The following is a 21,493-nucleotide window of genomic DNA, read 5'->3' on the forward strand; positions in this document are numbered from 1 at the left end:
GATATGGGGGAGAGGAAGAGGCGAGTGGCAGATATTCGCTGCACCCTCACATAGGGTATTAAATCGTGGCTAAGTGCTGGGGCTAGCAGCCCCCGAGGAAGAATGAGGTCTCTTCCAACTGTAAGAACGAAGAGGTGGGAGCGCCGCCACTCTTGCGGAAGACATTTCCACGCGGAAAGGAGCAGAAACTCGCAGCAACACCCCGGCCTTGCTCTCCCTGGGGGCTGCCAACCTAACAGGTGAACGGTGAGAACACAAAGAAACGAGTAATAAATGGCGCGCGGAATGCCAAAAGCCAGGGTCCTCAAGTCCAGCATCTACCACCGCGTCGGGAGCAGCTCCAGCCACCCCAACCGTCCGCGGAGGCGACACCTGCTCCACAGCCCCGCCCGCTCGGGGCGAAGTGCTTCTTGCCGAGGGGCATAAAGGGCAGCTGACTTGCCCGCGTAGGGGGCGAACGGGACGCTGCCCTCTAAACCACCCGGTCGCAGGCGCAACGCGCCACGACGGGCCGGGCCGCGCCACGACGAGCCGGGCCGAACGTGCGCGAGCGAACGAGAGCATCCCAGAGCCGCCCGCGGCGGGCCCGGTGGGCGTGACGCCATGACGCACGGCACGCGGGCGGCGCGCCGGGGCGGGGCGGGGTGGCCGGGGGCGGGAGGAAGGAGTGGGAGGAGGAGGCGGAGACAGCGGGGGCTGAAGCAGGGGGAGAATGGCAGTTGGGGCGCTGGTTCCCGGGAACAGCCGTCAAGACAGAACTGCGGAGGAGGAGTTCGGGAAAGCGGCAGTCGGGACCCCTCTTCTGCGTTCCCCCCGCCCCAGCTGAGAGGCGTCTCGGCGGGTCTGAGGAGCCCTCCTCCGTACTTCCTTCGGCTTGTGCCGCCGCCGCCGCCGCCGAGAGATGGGCCTCCTCACCCGCACTCCGGCACCCGCCGCCGCTCTGAGGAGTTGAAGGTACGGGCGGCACTGGAAGAGGTTGCGCCTGGGTGCGGGAGGACAGGGGCGGCTCCCGTTTCCGACTCGAGGCGCTCCGGCACGGCAGCTGCCCTCGCGCCCCTTCCCGGAACGGAAATGGATTCAGAAATCCCACGGGAAAGGCGCCCCCTCTCGGGCTGGGCCCCGGAGCAGGGGCCGGGGCCGGTCCTGGGGCCGGTCCTGGGGGTCAGGCCTCGGGCTGGGTCCGCGTCCACCGCCCGCACCCGGCGCTGGCGCCCCCTGGGCCGCGCAGACTGAGGCGGAGCGTGGGATCCGCCCCGAGCTCTGCCCTCCCGGCGCGGGCAGTCTGTGGAGTCGGCGGCCAACCCAGCAGTGTTGTGACGGGCCGAGGCGGCGCTCCCTTGCAGCACTTCCCGGGCGGCTGAAGCTGCCGACACCGAGGGCGGCCGCCGCGGGGAGGCAGCGGGGGTGGAGCGCATTCCTGATGGGTGAAATCGGCTGTAACGGGACCGATTTCCGGGCCTCGCTGCGAATTCAGAGCTGGGGCGAGAGCCCCAACCCCTGCTGCAGGGGGCCCTAGGGAAGGGGTGGCATGCACCCGGGAAGATTCATCCGGGAGAACTGCCATCCCCTTCAAAAGCAGAAATTAAACAGACGAAACACGGTGTTGCCTTGGGGTTAAAGTATACGTTAATAGGGGTCTACCCAGGATTGTCTCTCTCTTGCTAAACCTTCAGGGTGTTCCTAGCCTTCACCCAGCAAGAAACGCCACGATTTTTAATTTCCAGTTTTCCCTGTCATCTGGGTTTCCCTCTCTCGTTGCTCTTTCCCCCCATTTCCATAATGGGAAGAAGAAAAAGAAGTTTAGGGTTCATTAGCCCCGCGACAAGAGCAATAAATAAAAGAGGGGAGAGAGGGGCTAAGGCTATATATGGGAGAAAGAAAGGTCTTAATTTTTCCCGTTGGTCCTTAAAGGTGGAAATACGCGAACGGTGCTTTATTCTGGTTAATGTTTACCATTCAAAACGTTGCAGAATGTTCTGTTGGGTTTACGTTGAAAAGACAATGTTTCTTTCCGTGCTGCTGCTATTTTCAAACCCAGGTGTTGACTAGAAATGCTAGTTTTAAATGTTAGTAAACAGTGGAGGCATAAAGCAGTCTTTCCCCATGGTTGCCTTAAAATGTTTGTGATCTTTTCTTTCCGTTCCACTTTTTTTTTTCTTTTTGTAAGAACATGGCTGTCTTATTCATTTTTTATTATTTTAACCTAGATTCCTTGACTCTTGGTTATACGAAGTATGACGGTATGCCTTATTTTCATTTTCAGTTTTGCCATTAACAGTCTTAATAGGCAGCTTCCCACGTCTGTTTATAATTCACGCTATTACCGTATTTGCCTTTTTATGCTTCCTTAACACCCAACTGAACTGAATTAAAATGTAAATACTTCTCTCTGTGTAGAAAATGGCGATGATCTATTGTTAACTCTTATTTTCAAATGTTCTTTCCCTGCTATTTGGAATTCCATGGTAAAGATTTGGAATTAAGTCCTAGGACTTAATCAAATTATGCAACAACAACAACAAAAAGCCCTTTTTCTTAGTTTAATATTATTTTTTATTTATACAGTATACCAAGTTTAAATTTCATCCTCCATGGAAACTATTTTATTGTCACCACAAGGTTTCTTTCAGAGGGGGAAAAAATTATACTTGGCAGCTAATGTTAACGTATTTTTTTCAATATTGTTGACTTCCAGGAGGATTCCTGTAAGATTAACTTTTTAAAACTGCAGCGCCTTTTAGGAGTTGAAACACAACCCAAGTCTCCAGAGAGTAGCTCCTTAAAATACTGTTTCATTTGGGGAAGGCCTCAATTGATCATTAATTTATATGAAGAACAGTCCATTTTACTATCTAACCAGTGTTGAAATTTCTTTTTAAAATTTTCCTGGTGATTTGTAGAATTTGGGGTGCCTTTTTACTTGACTAAATGAAACCATATTTTTTTCCTACCTAATGTATGAAAGATACTAAGATTAATACCTGTTCTTAAAGATAGCTCAGCATGTTAGTGGAAAATAAATGCGTTTCATAAATTTGAAGTAGGGAAAGTCATAAAGTTATATTTTTGCGGTTGTGAATGTAAGACACTTGGGGCCACCTATCTTTAATGGGATCAGATTGAAAGATACTATTTGTTCTCATGGGGTTATTAGATGGAATTAAATACAGATAATTTGAAGCAAACGTTTTTAGCATTTGAAGGAATCTTTATATATTATGGCAGGTTCTGATTTTATCTTAAACACTTAATTTAGGTTTATCACAAATTCTTTGGTTTGTAATCATCTCCCACCCTCCCAGCTTTGCTTTGCTTTTTTAATCTGAAGGGCACTGAGGATTGAAAAGTGTAGCTTTCTGAATTTATCAAGGGGGGAAGAGGGAGGACAAATATTTGTGATAACATGTTAAAGTCCCTAGTCTAGTGCTGGGCGCAGAGTAAGCTGGGGATAAATTTTACATTTACATCTGAATGGTCTCCTTATATTCTCTCTTCAGGTTATAAAGGAAATTTTAGGGAATTGTTTTCCTGATGCTACTAACAAGTGACAATCAATTGTCAAATGCAGACTGGTTTTGCACTAAGCTTTATGCTCTTTTGTTTGAGGCCTATATGAAAAATAAACCATTTTGGGTTGAAGACCAAAGAAAAGTTGAATTTGTAAACTTATATTTGATTGCATTATATTTGGCAAGTTAGCACTAGTAGTTTGAAAGGACCCATGATCATATATGAAGTACTTTAGCTTAAAGGTTTTGGTTTGACTCCTTTTCAGCAAAATGCTAATCTGATTATTTATGGAGAATAGCTAAATTTTCCTTAGGCAATTTTTTTTTTTTCCCAATCAGGAGTAATTATTATTTTCTTCAGCTTTTTTTTTTTTTTTTTTTGTCATAATAGTTTTTTGTTTGCTGGTAGAAGATGTATAACATTGAAACAACTATGTATATAACCACACCTGCACAGCTATAGACTGAGGATAATGTTCCTTTGCTAAGCACATCTGTATTTCAGATGGTGGTAGACTTCAACCAAAAAGGGCAGTGAAATCATTTGGGGTGTTTGAAACTTGGGTACTTCATTTGTTTCTCAATAGCTATCATATGTCAGTAATACTTTCTCTATTAAAGTGGGAAATATTACCACTGTTTGATAAAGTAGTTTTGTTTGTATTGCTTTCTTTGTAGCTGTCAATAAAACCTGAACTTTTAGTTTATTGGTAACGGTTTCTTGACAGCAATGCCATTAGCCTTAAAAACATATATATTCTTTTTTTTTTTTTAAGATTTGATTTATTTATTTGACAGGGAGAGAGAGAGCGCGAGAGCAGGAACACAAGCAGGGGGAGTGGGAGAGGGAGAAGTAGGCTTCCTGGCGAGCAGGGAGCGTGATGCAGGGTGGGGGTGGGGGAACTTGATCCCAGGACCCTGGGATCACGACCTGAGCCAAGGCAGACGCTTAACGACTGAGCCTCCCAGGCGCCCCAAAACATAGATATTCTTGACCCATTGATGTTACCTGTTATTTTATTTTAAAAACCATTTGCTAGAGAAGTACTACTAGTTAATTTGTTTTAGAAGTCCTATTTGGAATAGTTTTCTTATGTGAAAGCCTTAGTGGGACAAAACTAATGAGTTGTTGTTTTCTCTCTCAAATAAGTTTGTGCATTGGATTATGAAGCAAAATCCTACAGAAATCACCAAGTTTAAGCCCAAAAGAAACTTCAAATCTCAATCTTGGGTCCAAAAAACTGGAGTTGGCTGCCTAAAATTATGTACACTTTACATTTTCAACCTCTTTCCTTCTTTGGAGACCCCTGTAAGTATAAATAGCCCTGCTGTAATGTGAATAGCAGGCAGGTTGCCAGTTGAAGAGACCTTCTGGGAGAGGTGAGCCATAAAGAGGGAGCAGACTAGTTAGAGGGAGGGATCAAGAAACCGGGAGAAGCTATTGGGAATGTGATAGTATTAGGCTTCCAGACAAACATTATATAGCATGTATCACAAAAATAGCCATTAATGTGAATCTTTATGCTTTATATTTTGTAATTTCTAAGTCAAATATTGGCATTTGCTCCCCCAAATGGTAAAATATTCTAAAATTAAATTATCCTTATGCGTTATCACAAATGTGATAATATATGTGAAATGTGCATTAGAAGTTAGGAGCTAATTTAAACTCTATATGGCAGGGACCATTCCCTTTGTTCAGCATTTAGCATAACGCTTTACAATAATAGATGTTGAATAAGTATGTACTAACTGAGTAAATTATGTATATTGTAAGGTATCTATTTCATAACTTTCTCTACAGCAGGGCTGTCATTATTAATAGAGTCTAATGCGAATTGTAAGTGTAATTTAAGATTTTTCTATTAGATAAATTAAAGTAAAAAGAAACAGGTGAAAGTAATTTTCATAATATTTTATTTAACCCAGTGTATCCAAAATATTATCATTTCAACATATATTAATGAGTCACTTTACATTCTTTTATTCATACTAAGTGTTTGATCCAGTGCATGTTTACACTGAACAGCATAGCTCTAGGAGCATTTTACATGAAATGTTTGTTCCTTTCCACAGAAATTCTATTAAATTAGATGCATTAGATATTTACTACAGACTCCCAGGAAATATCAACCTAAAGACCAATTTGAAAAATCACTAATCAGAAGACAGAGTGGGTCTCTTAAATTAATCACAGAGCTACAAAGAGTGAAATGAAAAGGTTAAAAACCTAGAACCGCCCTAGTCATGCTCAGGTTCATCTGCTTGAATACTCATTTACTTTTTCTCAGAATGCGGCACCAATTTTATTTGGCTGTGGAACTTATCCTAGTGACACTAGTGTTCTAATTTAACTTCTGTATTTTATAAGTGAGAAAACTGTAGTGTAGAGCTACTCAGTCCAGTGTATCATCATTAGCCACATGAGGCTATTTAAGTTTAAATTAGTTAACATTTAAAAAAAATTAAATTTCAGTTCCTCAGTTGCACCAGTCACATCTGGAATACTCTGTAGCCATATGTGGCTACTGGCTACCATAGTGGACCTTGCAGGTCTACAATATTTCCATCATTTCAGAAAGTGCTGTTGGATAGTGCTGGTCTAAAGATTTATCCACACAGCTAATGTGGTAGAGCCAAAGTTTCAGACCACTTTCTCTTATCTTCAGACTGAAATTTCCTTAATCACCGGTTCCTGAATGATCAATTAATCTTTTTGTTTACAAATCTCCATTTGCTTCTCACAGATAAATTTCACGTTTTCATGGCATTCAAAACCTTCCACAATCTAATCTTAGCCTCACCATTCTGCGAAAACCCCACACTGAAGCCAGTTAATCTGTTTGGTAAATATGTTAATAAAACATCCATAGTTTCACCCCCATGACTTTTCCTAGGCCTTTGTCTCTGCCTGGAATACCCTTTTCCATCTTCTCTGCTTATCTAAGGTCCTGCTCTTCTTTCAAGGCCTGACTCCTATCTTATCTCCACAAATCATCCCAGGTTGGTGATTCTAAATAAACTACTAAGAATTTTTCTGAGATATTATTAACAGGTTCCAGACATGAGTGGGAACATATCTTTTGAGGATCATCATTCAACCTACTACATGATGCCAGAAATTTTTACTAAGGACATTAGTAAAGTGTACTATGTTTATGCAAAAAGCCAAAGGATATTCATCCATAATAAAACTCTTAAGTTTTTTTTTTTTTTATGGTATTGTTTGCCATAAGGAGACATCTATTTGATTTGGCTCTGTATAACTGCTTATCAGGTAACCACTGCCACCCTTGATTTGGATGAAAGAATTGGTCATTGTGCTATACGTAATATATCTTGTGATGATAGGCTTTTCTAAATGGTTGTTTTATTTCCTCCTTCACACCCACTTATTAGTCCCTACCCCTCTTTCCAAAGGACTTTATTTCACTGTTTTAAGAATGCCTGTTTAAGAAGTGTTGGTTATTCATATAAACAAAAACTGAAGGGTAGATTAGTTCAGGCAGTGTTTATGTAGATCAGAGATTTAAAATCTGGTGCTGCAGTGGACCTGCTCACCTTTCCAGATTCTTCCTACTATACGAACATCTTGTATTGATTTATTCATTGTAACTGATTCCAGTGTGGGAGGTAACAAGACCTTCATATGCAGTAGTCTCATGGGAGCTTCTTTCTTTTGCTTTTTTACTTAGACTGGCTATGACAAGTTACTAATGAAAAAAAATCTCTTCTGTAACAGTCTTGTCTGAGTAGTTCAGAGTGTTTCAAAGATATACTTTAATACTAATCCAATGAAATAGATGATAGCACATTTTCCCTTATTTTATAGACAGGGAAAAAGAGTGAAGCACATTCTGGGAGAGTTGTAAAGCCAAGAGAAGTCCTATATCCTGACTTTCAGTTCAATTTAGTAATTCTAGTTCAGTGACATATATGCTTCTGTATTTGGTCTCAGAAGAAGGCTATCAGAAAGGCAAAGATTATACTCATTCCACTGGATTTACTAAAACAAAAGAGTACAGGGCACCTGGGTGGCTCAGTCGTTAAGCGTCTGCCTTCAGCTCAGGTCATGATCCCAGGGTCTTGGGATTGAGCCCCGCATCGGGCTCCCTGCTCCGCAGGAAGCCTGCTTCTCCCTCTCCCACTCCCCCTGCTTGTGTTCCCTCTCTGGCTCTTTTTCTCTCTGTCAAATAAATAAAAAACCTTTAAAAAATAAATAAATAAAACAGAAGAGTATATTAACATTTTAGAGAATTTGGAGATATTTTTATAACAAAAATTATCTCAGAAAAACCTTTTAATTATCCACTTTTAACCTTAGAGTATGCTGTATATTAAAACTGTTTGAATCATAGTGTTACTAAGGGGCCTTTGACATTATCTGGTCCAGTTACTTCAACTTGCAAATAAGGAAATTGAAACTCAAAAAAGTAGATAGACCTGGCTGAGATTTCAGACAAGGTTAGTATTTCCCTTCTGTTAATTTGTAGCAATGAGTATTTTAACCAGTTCAAAATTTTTTGACAACTAGATACCTTTTTAAAAACCTATTTTAAAACTTCTGAATGTCTCTAGGCATTCCATCATGCCTGACATTTTGAATGTTTCTGGGTACTCTGTCATGGCCAGGATTTTGCATTATGCTTTCCTATTTTGCTATTGGTTTGCCCTTCTGAACAAAGAGGGCCTCGAATGAGGCAGCCAAAATGTTTTTAATCTTTTTCTTATTGGAAAAATGGAATGAATAATGCTTTTGCTTTCTGCAGCAGCTTACTTTTTGTAATATTTAAGTAATTAGTATTATTTGTAATGAGTATTATTAAAACAAAGTACCATTCTATTCTACCTCCCAAGAATAGGCTTCAATAGGTAAATGTGGCATGTGTATGTTTGTGAAGCTGTTTAAGAACTATCTCTTTGGAGAGGCTTTGTGGAATATGGGAATAGTGTGCTCTGAACTTTTAGTTTCTTTTTCTGTGAAATTGTAGAAACTAAAGGGCAGAGCTCAAAATAGTGTATTTGAATCATTCTAAAAAACTTGCTGGAAACTGATACTTGCTTGTGCTAATGATCTGTTTGAATTACCCCCACCTCATCCATTTATAAGTAGTTGAATCAGAATTGTCCATTTTTAATATTAGAAAGACCACGGGATGCCTGGGTGGCTCAGTCAGTTAAGTGTTCACCTTTGGCTCAGGTCATGATCCCAGGGTCCTGGGACTGAGTCCCGCATCGGGCTCCCTGCATGGGCTCCTTGCTCATCAAGAAGCCTGCTTCTCCCACTCTTGCTGCTCACTCTCTCTCTCCCTGACAAATAAATAAATAAAATCTTTTAAAAATATATCAGACCACTTGAGGTAGGTTTGTAGCTATATAAACATAAGACTAAAAACATTTATATTGGGCGCCTGGGTGGCTCAGATGGTTAAGCGTCTGCCTTCGGCTCAGGTCATGATCCCAGCGTCCTGGGATCGAGTCCCACATCGGGCTCCCTGCTCCTTGGGAGCCTGCTTCTCCCTCTGCCTCTCTCTCTGTCTCTCATGAATAAATAAATAAAATCTTTAAAAAAAAAAAATAAAAACATTTATATTTACCTTAGAGAAATTAATATACTATAATGATGTATCCCAAACTTCCAAATGGCTAACTTTTCTGATTACATTAGAAAAGCCCTCTCAGAGCCAACAATTTGTTTTGTTTTATCTAACCTTAAAGTGTGATAATCTTTCTAACAGTTTTATCCAGTAGGTGGTTTAGTTATATTTGTGCCATCTTCTTAGATATTTATATTAGTTTGGCTAATATTTGTAAGGTAGTTAATATGTGCCATACCCTATGCTGCATTCTTTGTATATGTTATTTCACTTAATCCTAATAATAATCTGGTGGGGTGCAGGTATTATTATTATTACTCCTATTTTATAGTTGAAGAAACTGTCTTAATAATTTAACTCAATGTCACACAGCACAGTAAGTGTCAGAGGCTGAACTTGAACCCAGACTTGTGACTCCAAAGCCCATGCCTTACTTTCTGGATAAAAAGTTGCCGTCATTACCCCACATGTGTATAGTATTTAAAAACCCCTGCCCCCCCCCCCCCCCAGCTACTCTAAATTTTTTACCTCATTTTATTTTCCCCCACAAAGGTAGGTTAAGATAATTATGTGTGAAACAACCCCAAAATCTCATGGTGGAGCAGAATAAAAGTTTATTTCTCACACAAAGAACCATGTGGATGACTCAGGTATCCACATTCCTTCCATCTTGTGACTCAGCTGCCCCTATGGCCTGCTTGGAGTCACCACTAGGATTACTACATTCAGCAAGCCAGTGAGGGAAGAGAGAGAGTTCAAAGATGTGTGAAGGGATGATTTAGAGACCAGTCCTGGAAGGAGCATACATCATTGCATTGGTCAGGACTAGACACATGGCCGCATGTAGCAGCAAGTGGAATGGAAAATGTGGTCCTCCTATCTGCTTGGAGGAAAATGAAACAGGTGCGTATATAACATCATCTCTGCCACAGTTGTGTTTTCCCTGTTTTACAGATGGTACAGAGAGGTGGTTACTGAACCAAAGCCACAAAACCACTTGGTAGCAATAAATAGAACCCAGATTTCCTTAGAGCTGCATATAATATGCTTATGTTTCTGAGGAGACATTCAAATAAATGAAAGGCATTTAGATTGTATTTCTAGCACCTTGCTGATTGTTTCTTATTGGACAGCAAATATTTTACCTCTGTGTCCATTACATTTTATTGTTATTGATTTACTTTATGAGGAATGATAAAAACATTTTCCAGTGGTAATTGCCGTTTTAAGTGAAGATGACATAATAGCATTAAAGTATCTTTACATACATATTATATTCAATTGTCCTTTGAATTTACAATATTGATTAGCCTTTATTTATGTAATTTTATATTTTAAACATGTGATAGATTATTCTAGGCCATATACATACCTCATGTTTATTCTTGCATTATGAACCTGAGACATTTGTTTTAGGGATGAGAGTTGTTTTTTAACCTTCCCCAAAACTTAACTCTTTTGGAAAGAACTGCAGCTTCAAATCTTAATGGATACAAGTGCATTCTAACTGAGCTAACAATTAGTACAGATATGAATATCATACTAATATAAATTACTGAGAGCAGAAAATTTACAGAAACTGATGTTAACTTCTACTGGCAAATTAAATTCCAACATCTCAGCGGTAGCTGTTAACCTTTTATTACACTTTAGACTCCTTGGAGAATCTCTTGAAAGCTATCGATTCTGTCCCTAGAATATACAGTTATTCACAATTTAGTATACCATTTTAGAGATTTCATGGATTTTTTCAAAGCCTATCCATGTATTAGCTGTTATTTTTAAGCATTTTTATCCTTCTCCAAAAATTTATTGTTGTGCTTATTATATTTTTACTTTAACGGGTGTATAAAGAGATGTTTAATAACTCAGAGTTTTTATAAGAGTGTGTCTTAATATTATTTGGGCAGCAAGAATTATGCCCAGAACCTGCACTGCTGCAATAGCTGAATTTGGCAGCTATATTGGGGGACAGATCTATTAGAGGAAAATACGGCATTTCCGAACTTGAGGTTGGCAAAATGAATGATATAACTTAAAAAAAAAAAAAAAACTTTAGACATTTAAATAATCTTTTTGAGTAAAGCAAGCTTTGTTATAATAAACTTTAGTGATTTATCTCTGTTTAGAGAAAGCCATATATGAAAATCCAAGAAAATTAAATGCCTCAGACTTGTCTTAATAAGGTAGTTCAGATTTACAAAAGCACTGTTTACTTTGGGCTAAAAGTAGCTTATGTGTGGACACATCTTTTTTTTTTTTATTTTTTTATTGTTAATCACCATACATCACATCATTAAGGACACATCATTTTTAATACATCACTTCTAGTTGTGGTCTCATCAAAAGATGGATTATGATAATTCTGATTTTTGGTAGTCAGTTACTACATTAAATTGTACCTAGCCATATTTAAATTTGATAGGTTTTTGTTTGCAACTCTCTATATAGGAGATAGTACGGAAAGATAGATACTACTTTTCTCACTGCCTTAGGAACCTTTATTTAACACTGGAGGAAGGGTAGAACCAAAGATATGAGTCAGGTTTTGAAGATTTCCCCCACTGTTTATTTATCAGTATTGGTTCCTGAAATTATGCACAGTGACCTAAATGAATGTTCTCTATAGTAGGTTGTATGGTCAAATAACTGGTGATTCCTTTTTGTATAACTTAAATTGCCAGCCACTTATGGTGTCAGAAAACCATTGTTGTATTGAAAAACAGAGTTGCTTTCAGGGTATATATAGTTTTTTAAAAGAAACTTTAAAATGGATTTTGATAAGTATTTACTTAGATTATGGGACTACTATATATGCCCAAATATAAAATCAATTATTCTGGGCGCCTGGGTGGCTCAGTTGGTTAAGCGACTGCCTTCGGCTCAGGTCATGATCCTGGAGTCCCTGGATCGAGTCCCGCATCAGGCTCCCTGCTCGGCAGGGAGCCTGCTTCTCCCTCTGACCCTCCCCCCTCTCATGTGCTCTCTCTCTCTCATTCTCTCTGTCTCAAATAAATAAATAAAATCTTTAAAAATAAATAAATAAATAAAATCAATTATTCTTTCAAAATTATGCATATGAAAAAAGGGCATCATTTTATTATAATGTAGGTCCTTGCAGAATCACCCATACCATTGTTTGGGGAAGACATAGTCTGAAATGTCTTTTTTCAGTTTTTTAGATGCACTAGAATGAAAATTCCACAGAACAGGGGCCTTGCCTATTTCTATTTTGGTATTATATATCTACTACCTAGAAGAATATCTGGCACATGATAGACATTGAACATATTTATTGAAAGACTAAATTAATACTTACACAGTTTACTTATAATAAAAAGGCAAAAAGCTTAACAAATTTAGTTATTCCTAGAAGCCATTACAGTTGCAAGTATTGGATAATGCAAGAACACCTTTTAAAGATCAGTTTTTAAAAGCTGTACAGTAGGGGTGCTTGGGTGGCTCAGTTGTTAAGTGTCTGCCTTCGGCTCAGGTCATGATCCCACGGTCCTGGGATTGAGCACCACATCGGGCTCCCTGCTCCACGGGAAGCCTACTTCTCCCTCTTCCACTCCCCCTGCTTGTGTTCCCTCTCTCGCTGTGTCTCTCTCTGTCAAATAAATAAAATCTTTAAAAAAAAAAAAAAAGCTGTACAGTAAATTTATAATTTAGAGATAATGTATACTTAATGTTAGGCTAAGATTTCCTATGACAGCATCATATACAGACTCAAGAATACTATATCTCAGAACCTAGTTGAAGATATACTTTGGAAAGCTGTCAGATGTTTTCAAAAAAAATTTATACAGATTTCCTCTTGGGGAAAAGACCATGCAGCGCAGGGCAGCTGGAAATCAAGCAGAAAGTCAGTCTTACTGGTTTGAGGTGTCAAGGAATGAAGTTGGGAGTGCCAGAATTGCTGGAAATCGACAGATTCCAGAAAGGAGGGAGTTACAGTAGGAATGCCTTAAAATCCTGAATTGTGCATGGAAGATACCACTGAGCTCAATGGAAAACAACAGCTGTAAGACTGAAAGTGCTGACTAGAGATACTGCAGCTATCCTTAGCAGGGGAGACAATTTGGTTTTTGATTCCTACCAAATTAAAGGGGCTTGGTAAACATGTGTTCTTCAAGACCCATTCTAAAATAGTGTAAACCGGGCGCCTGGGTGGCTCAGTTGGTTAAGCGACTGCCTTCGGCTCAGGTCATGATCCTGGAGTCCCTGGATCAAGTCCCGCATTGGGCTCCCTGCTCGGCAGGGAGCCTGCTTCTGCCTCTGACTCTCCCCCCTCTCATGTGCTCTCTCTCTCTCATTCTCTCTGTCTCAAATAAATAAATAAAATCTTTAAAAAAAAAAATAAAATAGTGTAAACCAAGCCTCCACAAGTCCAACTTGATTAGCCATTGATTTAACTGTCAGGTATAATACAAATCCTTACTCTTCAGGAGAAGATAAGAAACTCTTAAAAGTCTCTACAACATCCACAATATCCGGTTTTAATAGGCAATTACTAGAATCAGGAAAATATGACTTAATGACAATACCATCTCTCCCCAAATGGTAGCAGAAGCTAATATTAGCAGAATTAGCAGACTTTAAAAAGCAAGTGTAATATTTTCAGTGACTTAAAGGGAGAAGCATGATAATGACTGAACAGATGGGTAATCTCAATGGAGAAGTGGAAACTTTAAAAAGGAATAGACATTCTAGAACTAAGAAGTCCAATATCTGAAATGAAAATTTTACTGAATGGATTTAACAACAGATTGGAGAATGGCAGAGGTAGAATTGGTGAACTTGAAGATCAATTAAAAAATATTTGTCAATCGAAAGAATGGAGAAGAAGCATTACAAAAAATGAACAGAGCCTCGATGGCCAATGGGACAGTATTAAACTATCTAACATATGAATGGCAGAAGGAGAGATGAAAGGGTAAAAAATATTTGAAGAAGTAATTGCCAGGAAATTCACTTATTCAATTTAAAATCAATTTCAAATCCAAGAACTTAAGTGAATCCCAAGCAGGATAAATACAAGGAAAACCACATCTAGGCACATCTTAAACTGTTGAATATCAAAGGTAGAAAGAAAATATGGACTGCAGCTAAAGGAAAAAAAGACACATTACATACAGAGGAATTAAAATACCAATGAAGGATGACTTATCAGGAATGATGAAGGTTAGAAGACAATGGAATGACCCACTTAAAGTTCTAAAAGGATAAAGCTGTCAACCTGGAATTCTGAATTCAGTAAAAATATCCATAAGATATGAAGGTGAAATAAGGACATTTTTCAGATAAACAAAAGTTGAGAGAATTCGTTGCAAGGAGACTTGCATACCAAGAAATGCTATAGGATGCCCTTCAGACGGAAAGGAAATAACCTCAGGTGAAACTTGGATCCTCAAGAAGGAATGAATACCGAAAACGGTAGTTGTATTGGTAAATAGATTTCATCCTCTGAAAAGATTTTGTAAGCATATAAAACGATAAAAGAATTTACAGAAGAGCTAGGTAGATGTGACTAAATAAAAATTTTAAACCTCTTCAAAGTGTTAAAAAATTAAAGGGTAAATGTTAGGAAGTAAATATTGAATGTTTAAAATCAAAGAGGAACATTAAGGTTCCAGTGTAAAAATGGACAAAAAAATTGTTGTCCATGAACAGATAAATCACTGAAGAAATAAAGAAGACTGTGAACAAATGTTAAATTTGTTTAGTAATCAAATAGATGGAAATTGAAGTACTATTTTTTGTCACTCTGAAAAAGCTATTGAAATAACATAGGATGTTGGTAAGAATTCAGGAACTAAGCACCTTTCTGACTGGTGGTAGTACAAGTTGGAACAAAACAGTTTGGTAGTTTATTTCAAGAGCTTGTTTTAGAAGTCCATACCACCTAGGTAGCAAGAATTCATACTAAGATGTAGCTTATTAAATAGGTGGGAGTTGTGGATGAAAAAGAGATTATTCAACAACTGGTGTTGAGATAACTGGCTAGCCATTTAGAAAACATCAAATTTTAATCTCACTTGTTCCTAACATTAAAATGAAATGGATGAAAGATTTAAGCAAAAAGATAAACTATAGAAGTACCAGAAGGAAACACAAGAGCATTTTAAAAATACACTCTTGGAGTAGGCAAGACTCTTCCAAAACAGGTATAGAACCCAAAAGTCATAAAGAAAGATGTGACTTTGAACTCATTAAGAAAATTTGAAATACCTGCATTGGAAAATTGCCATAAAATCAAGTACAATTTTTAAAAAATATTTTTGACACATAAAAGCAAGTGTTCTTTACATATAAATAGGTTTTACACATCAGCAAGGAAAAGTCCCAACAGTGGGATATGAGCATGTGGTTAGGCCATAGAAAGTGAAATATAAATGACTTGTAAACACATGAGAAATACTATAAATACCTTTCCCACCAAAGCAAATGTCCCTCTTTGTCTCCTGGTCTCACATATAATAGCAAATATATAGCCATTGAAATGAATAAGTTTTTTATTCCTCATCTTCTTCCCAACTTCCCAACATAAGTGTTTATTGCTGAAGTTTAATAGCCTGTTATGCTTTTTATACAGAATACAGCATCTAAAATAGAAAGTCTTATTTATCTTCTTTCTTGACTCTTTGACTTGAATATAAGATAGCCCAGGCTTCACTAGTAACCAAAATTAGTGAATATAGAAACTCTGGTAGGGATCTCTGTGCCTATTTCCTCTTCACTTAAAAACAAGAAAATGATTTTATATTTAGCTGTTCTCTTCAACAGTGCTAATGTTGTTCCATGCTACTTTCGTTACATGCAAGTTTTTAGAGGTGCAGAACATCTGGGTGTCAAACATCTAAAAAAAATTGAAATCAGAAGTTGTAGGTACTTTTTTTTCACTTAGTATTTAGACCATTAACACAGAATTTTTGTATTTTCTCTATATTTTAGCCTTTCCAAGGAGAAGAAACCTAATTTTAGCTGAATATCAGAGGCAAAAACAGGAGTGTAAATGAATTTTCTCTTGGGAAGTGCTTTATTTTCCGTAAACTTTTTTGTCCAGCCTTCTACAATTCCAGAATACCTTCTCGTTAGTTTTAAATTATTTAGCATGTGGGTGGCTATTAGGTGCTATTGAAGTGTTTATGATTAGGAGATGTTTAGTAGGAGAAATCTTAAATCTATAATTCTTGAAGGGACATAGTGTCAAGATACTTAACATGTTTTATTTCTCCTGTAGCACTCGTGGGATAAAGGTTCTTGTCTTTTCACAGTGTAAAAAGCTGGATATAGTTTAATAAGGATCGTACATTGATAGCAAACCAGAAGTAAAGATATGGATAGAATCCTCATTACTCATTTCCACTTATGTGTATTCTGCATCACAATTTATTTAGCCAGAGTTTATTAGGCATCTGCTATAAGTTACACATTGTGTTGGGCACTAGGGATACAAAGCTTGTGTTACATTTCATTTTAGCTAACATTTAGTATAATGCCAGATTCTGTTAGGTACTTTCAGCACATGTCAACTTCACTTTATTTTCCTAACATCTTTTTGAAGTGAGTGGTATCGTCCATATTTTGTAGTGGAGATCACAGACTCAGTATTATACTTTATATAGGGATTTTATAACTAAAAGTAGCTAAACCAGGTCTTGAGTCCCAAATTCTCTTCTTTATACATCCACTACTGGATTTTTTTTTTTTTTTTTAATTTGCGCCTCCAGATCCACTCTTAACCCATCTCTGCCTTGCTCTGTGTACCAGAGGGAGTTGACTTCTAAGAACTGCTTCATTTGGGCTCCTTTGTTGGACTTAGCCAATGTGAGGCATTGGCAGGATATTGGAGAGCCACAGAGAGAAGCCGGATATTGTTCTTACAATTGCTATTGCACAGCTCCTCTTCAGTAATTGTTCCTCCTGCCCCTTCATTCCCAAGGGTGGTAGTGGGTTCCTGAGTACTTTGCCACCCCTGTTTGGTTCCTTTAACCCTGCCCACACTTTCTTCAATGTGCCCTTCAGTTACCTATTTGAGAGTGCTTTGTTTTTTGCCAGGACCCTGACTGATACATACAGCCTTTCTTAAACTGTGGGCTACTATTTGTGTGGATTTGAGCCTTCTGACTGTTCTTGTCTATCCTGTGTTTATAAATTGAGTGTTAAAATCTGGTACATATTTTCATTTAAAACAATATTGTAATTGTTGATTAGATGCTTCAACTGGAATGCTCAATTTCTGTAATCTTTACAAAGTATAAAAAATAGTGTGGTATCAAATTAGATGTATTTTATGAGTCAGTACAAAGTTATCAGCACTTTTACTAAATCTTCGACACATGTTGGTAGAAATACCTTTGTTTTGGGCCATTCCTATTTCATAATCCCTCACATATTCTCAAGAGATAGAAAAAAGTAGGGGCACCTGGGTGGCTCAGTTGGTTAAGCGTCTGATGATTTGGGCTCAGGTCATGATCTCAGGGTTGTGAGAATGAGTCCCATGTTGGGTTCAGCCCTGGGCATGAAGGCTGCTTTAAGATTCTCTCTCTCCTCTCCCTCTGCCCACCCCCCCAAAAGTAAAAAAAGTAAGAATCGAGAGACCTTGACTTTAAAGGGATATGAACCCTGAACTAGGGAAGGTTAGATGAACAGGTGCGGGTCTCTGTCCTTCTCTTTGAAGAACCAGTTCTTCAGTTGAAGTCCATTAGAAGGTCAAAAGTGGGGCTCCTTTGCCAGCAATAAAACTAGTTCAACCATTTTTTAAAAGATTTTATTTATTTGTGAGAGAGATTGAGAGAGCATGAGCCCAAGCAGGGGGAGCAGCGGGCAGAGGGAGAAGCAGGCTCCCCGCTGAGCAGGGAGCCCAGTGGGGGACTCAGTCCCATCCTAGGATCATGACCTGAGCCAAAGGCAGATGCCTAACCAACTGAGCCACTTAGGCGTCCCTCTCCAGCCATTTTCTTTAGGGGCATGAGTGTGTAGCAGCAATTGGTAGTCTTGGTTACTTGTTGGAGTTATGCTATACTGAGAACGAGGGAGAGGAAAAACCTTTCTCATTGTTTAATTAACAGGTGACTAGAACTCCTTGTGACATTGATGTGACCATGATTATGATTGTAGATACTTAGTTGAAAATACATACTTTAGGGTCTACTTGTGTTTTATTATTCTTTTCTGTTTCAGTAACTAAACTCTTCTAGCATCTTTAATTACAGATCCCTGCTTTTATTTTGGGTATTCCCACTAAGCCAGTAACCATAACATTATGGAGCCCAACTTCAGTTATCTTTTCCCCCTCACTGCTTTGTTATCAATGCATTACAGCCTGATAAATCCTTTTGCTAGTACATCAATTTGAAGAGCTTCCAAGATTGGGGGTTATTAGGAGTTGAGGATATTTCAAATTATGTCATTAGTACATTCACTGCCTTTCATCATCTGTTCCTGCTCTGAAATGGTATGAACTATTCTATTATACTGTGTAAATACCAGTTTTTATAATAATCTGTATTTAATACAGTAGACCTGATATTTCTCTTTGTAGACCTAGTATGAACTAATTGGACTGTAAAAAAAAAAAAATAGAACACATATGTGCCTAGGAGGTATGACAGTGAAATAACAAGACTGATGTTTTCTTGTGGTTATGGAATAGTATCATCACTTCAATGACATTGTGTCATTTTAAGAAATACTCATTTGGCATTTGTTCATGATGTTTGTGTTCATGACACCACCTTGGCTCTGTTGTATTAAAGAAATCACAAATATTCAAGTTCTACCTTAAAAAGCTTATTAAAAAATTAAAGATAATCAGGAAAAAAGTAAACAAAATGAAGTTTCATCTGAGTTTTAAAGGTTGAGTACAATTTGGTTAGGAGGAGAGAAAGGGAGTGGCATTTCAGACAGGAGGAATGGTTTGAATGAGACATGGAGTTGAAGGATAGTTAAAGACTGGCCCCAGATGATGTGTAAGATGTAATTGTCTTTTATTTTCTGAGATAGTTTTTTGATATCCTGATAGTGACTAGAGAAGTTGTTTCATGAAGGCAGCTGCAGGCAGATAATGGTACTGAGGCCGAGGTATCAGGACACCTGAATTTCCCTTAACCCTATCATTTACTTACCTTGCAATATTTACTCTCTCTGAACTTCAGTTTTCCTGTCAAATAAGATTAATAAAACTTTTCTATCAAACAGTGAGGCTTGAATAAGACACAGATAAAAAGGACTTTTAAACGCTATAGTGGTATTATTATATACAGCATATTTTCCCTTCTTTTTCCAACCTGCAACCCAGCCATTTGTTTTAAAACTCAAATAATATTTTTGTCTTAATGGTCTGTGCATTTCAGAGGCAGAACATAATACAGATTCATATAGTTGATAGTTTACTTCAAAAAAAAGTTGAGTTCAAAAAGAATAGTACTATATTAAATGATGCAAATAATAGGTTATTATTTTTCACTGGAGAACGAAGTCAACTTTTTCTAAAAATAAGTTCCTGAATCACTGAAAGTTTTTTTAATTTCACACATTTTGTCATCTGTTCAGATTGGCAGAATTTCTGTAGTACTTTTTTTTTTCCTTAGTGGTTTAGGATGTAGTCTTAGAAATCCCAAGTTAGCCAAAGTTCCCTTGATTGAGGCATCCCCAGTACTCTTGAGTTACAACTTATAGACACTCCCATGGATTATTTCTGCAGAAAGACAGTCATTAAATTATGTGGATTTTTAAGTAAGTCTCTCTCGTCATCTCTGTGCTATAGGTTAAGGGGTACCTCACCATAACCCTTGTAGCTGACAATGACTAATAAACTGATTTGTTTGTTGTTTTTTAAGATTGATTATGTATTTATTTGACAGAGCACAAGAAGGGAGAGCTGCAGAGGGAGAGGGAGAAGTAGGCTCCCTGCTGAGCAGGGGCTGGATCCGAGGGGCTGGATCCCAGTACCCTGGGATCATGACCTGAACTGAAGGCAGACGATTAACTGACTGAGCCACCCAGGCGCCCCCTGAGTTGTTTTTAATGGAACTTTTATTTTTTGTACCTAAGGTAATGAAAAACAAGGAGCCTTGTTTCAGAGGCAAGGCCTATGGAGTTTTGTTTTTTTAAGTGAGAGTGTTTTAAGTCTCCTTAGTATTAGTGGTTCTTAATCAGAGTATGCCACTAATTTACTGACCTCAATATAAAACACACAAACTCTGGACCCCGTCCTTATTATGATTGGTTAGCTTTAGGGCAAAATATGTTTTTTGTTATTGCTTGTGGGGTTCAGTTAGTTTTTTTTTTAACTCTAAGTAGTGGATGATCTGATACAGTTTTAAACTCTGCAGAAGGCAGAAAGTCAATACTAGATTGTACTTCCCTAAGTAACCATTGTCAATGGTTTCTTAATATTTTTCCAAAAATTGTGTATGTATATGTAAGTCTGTGTGGATATGTATTTTCCAAAAATGCGCTCATATTATACACACTATTTTGCAGTTACTTGCTTAGCATTATATAGAGAGTGCTTTCTATATCATTGCACATAAATCGTGGCTGGTTCATTTATTTTTACCAGTCCCCTGTTAGACACAGGTTATTTTCAGGTTTGTGTGGGTTTTTTGGTCTTGTTTTGTTTGCTTCTATCAACTAGGCTACAGTGAATTTCCTTGCACATTATCTTTGCACACCTGTGTCCTTGTATTTTCTGAAGGATAAGTTTTACATGTAGGATTGCTGGTCAAAAAATACTTCCGTTTTGAAGATTAATAGATAATGCCAAATTGGTTCCCCCAAATTGTGCTGATTTGCGCTCCTCCCAACAGTATATGAAATGTTAACAGTACACGCTCACCAACTCTTTACAGCCTTTGCCAATCTAATGTGCACAAAGAGGGTATCTAATGTTTGAATTTTGTTTCTTTGTGGTGGTTGTTAAAAACTGTGTCCAATCTAATTTTTATAATTCTTTTTCAAACATCCTTGTATCTTTGTTATCAGGTTGTATATCTTTTTCTTATTAATGTGTAAAAGTTGTTTTTATAGTAGGGAAATTTTTTCATTGTTATACACGTTTTTCTAATTTATCATTGGCTTTCTACATTATAATATTTTTTACCACATGGAAATATTAAAGTTTTAGTATTCAGGATTTGTTTATTTTGCCTTTGAGGCATATTTGTGTATTTGCACAATGTTTTAGAAGGATTTTCTAAATAGGATGAACACATGTTCCAATTTGCTCGTTATCCTAGTTTAAAGATTAAGAGTACTTTAAAGTACACCTGGGTGGCTCAGTTGGTTGAGCATCCAACTCTTGATTTTGGCTCAGTTCATGATCTCAGCGTTGTGGGATCAAGCCCCATGTCCAGCTCTGCGCTCAGCAGAGAGTCTGCT

General features: G+C 38.3%; 1 protein-coding gene across 5 annotated transcripts in view; it reads left to right on the forward strand.

Moving 5' to 3' along the window:
- Window positions 1-664: 664 nt before the first annotated feature.
- Window positions 665-21,493, forward strand: part of RNF19A (ring finger protein 19A, RBR E3 ubiquitin protein ligase) — a 79,054-nt gene continuing 58,225 nt past the window's right edge. For 3 of the 5 annotated variants that reach the window (XM_064588048.1, XM_064588049.1, XM_064588046.1), the window contains exon 1: window positions 666-954. The gene's annotated coding sequence lies outside the window, so the exon portion shown is untranslated. Of the gene's footprint in view, window positions 955-21,493 lie in introns of all 5 variants that reach the window. The other 2 variants (XM_064588047.1, XM_045896158.3) reach the window with 2 other exon arrangements.

The sequence above is a fragment of the Mirounga angustirostris genome, unplaced genomic scaffold (genome assembly GCF_029215605.1).
Source record: "Mirounga angustirostris isolate CCGP_5_RB_7025 unplaced genomic scaffold, mMirAng1.0.hap1 SCAF_4, whole genome shotgun sequence".
In the NCBI taxonomy this organism is placed as follows: Eukaryota; Metazoa; Chordata; class Mammalia; order Carnivora; family Phocidae; genus Mirounga; species Mirounga angustirostris.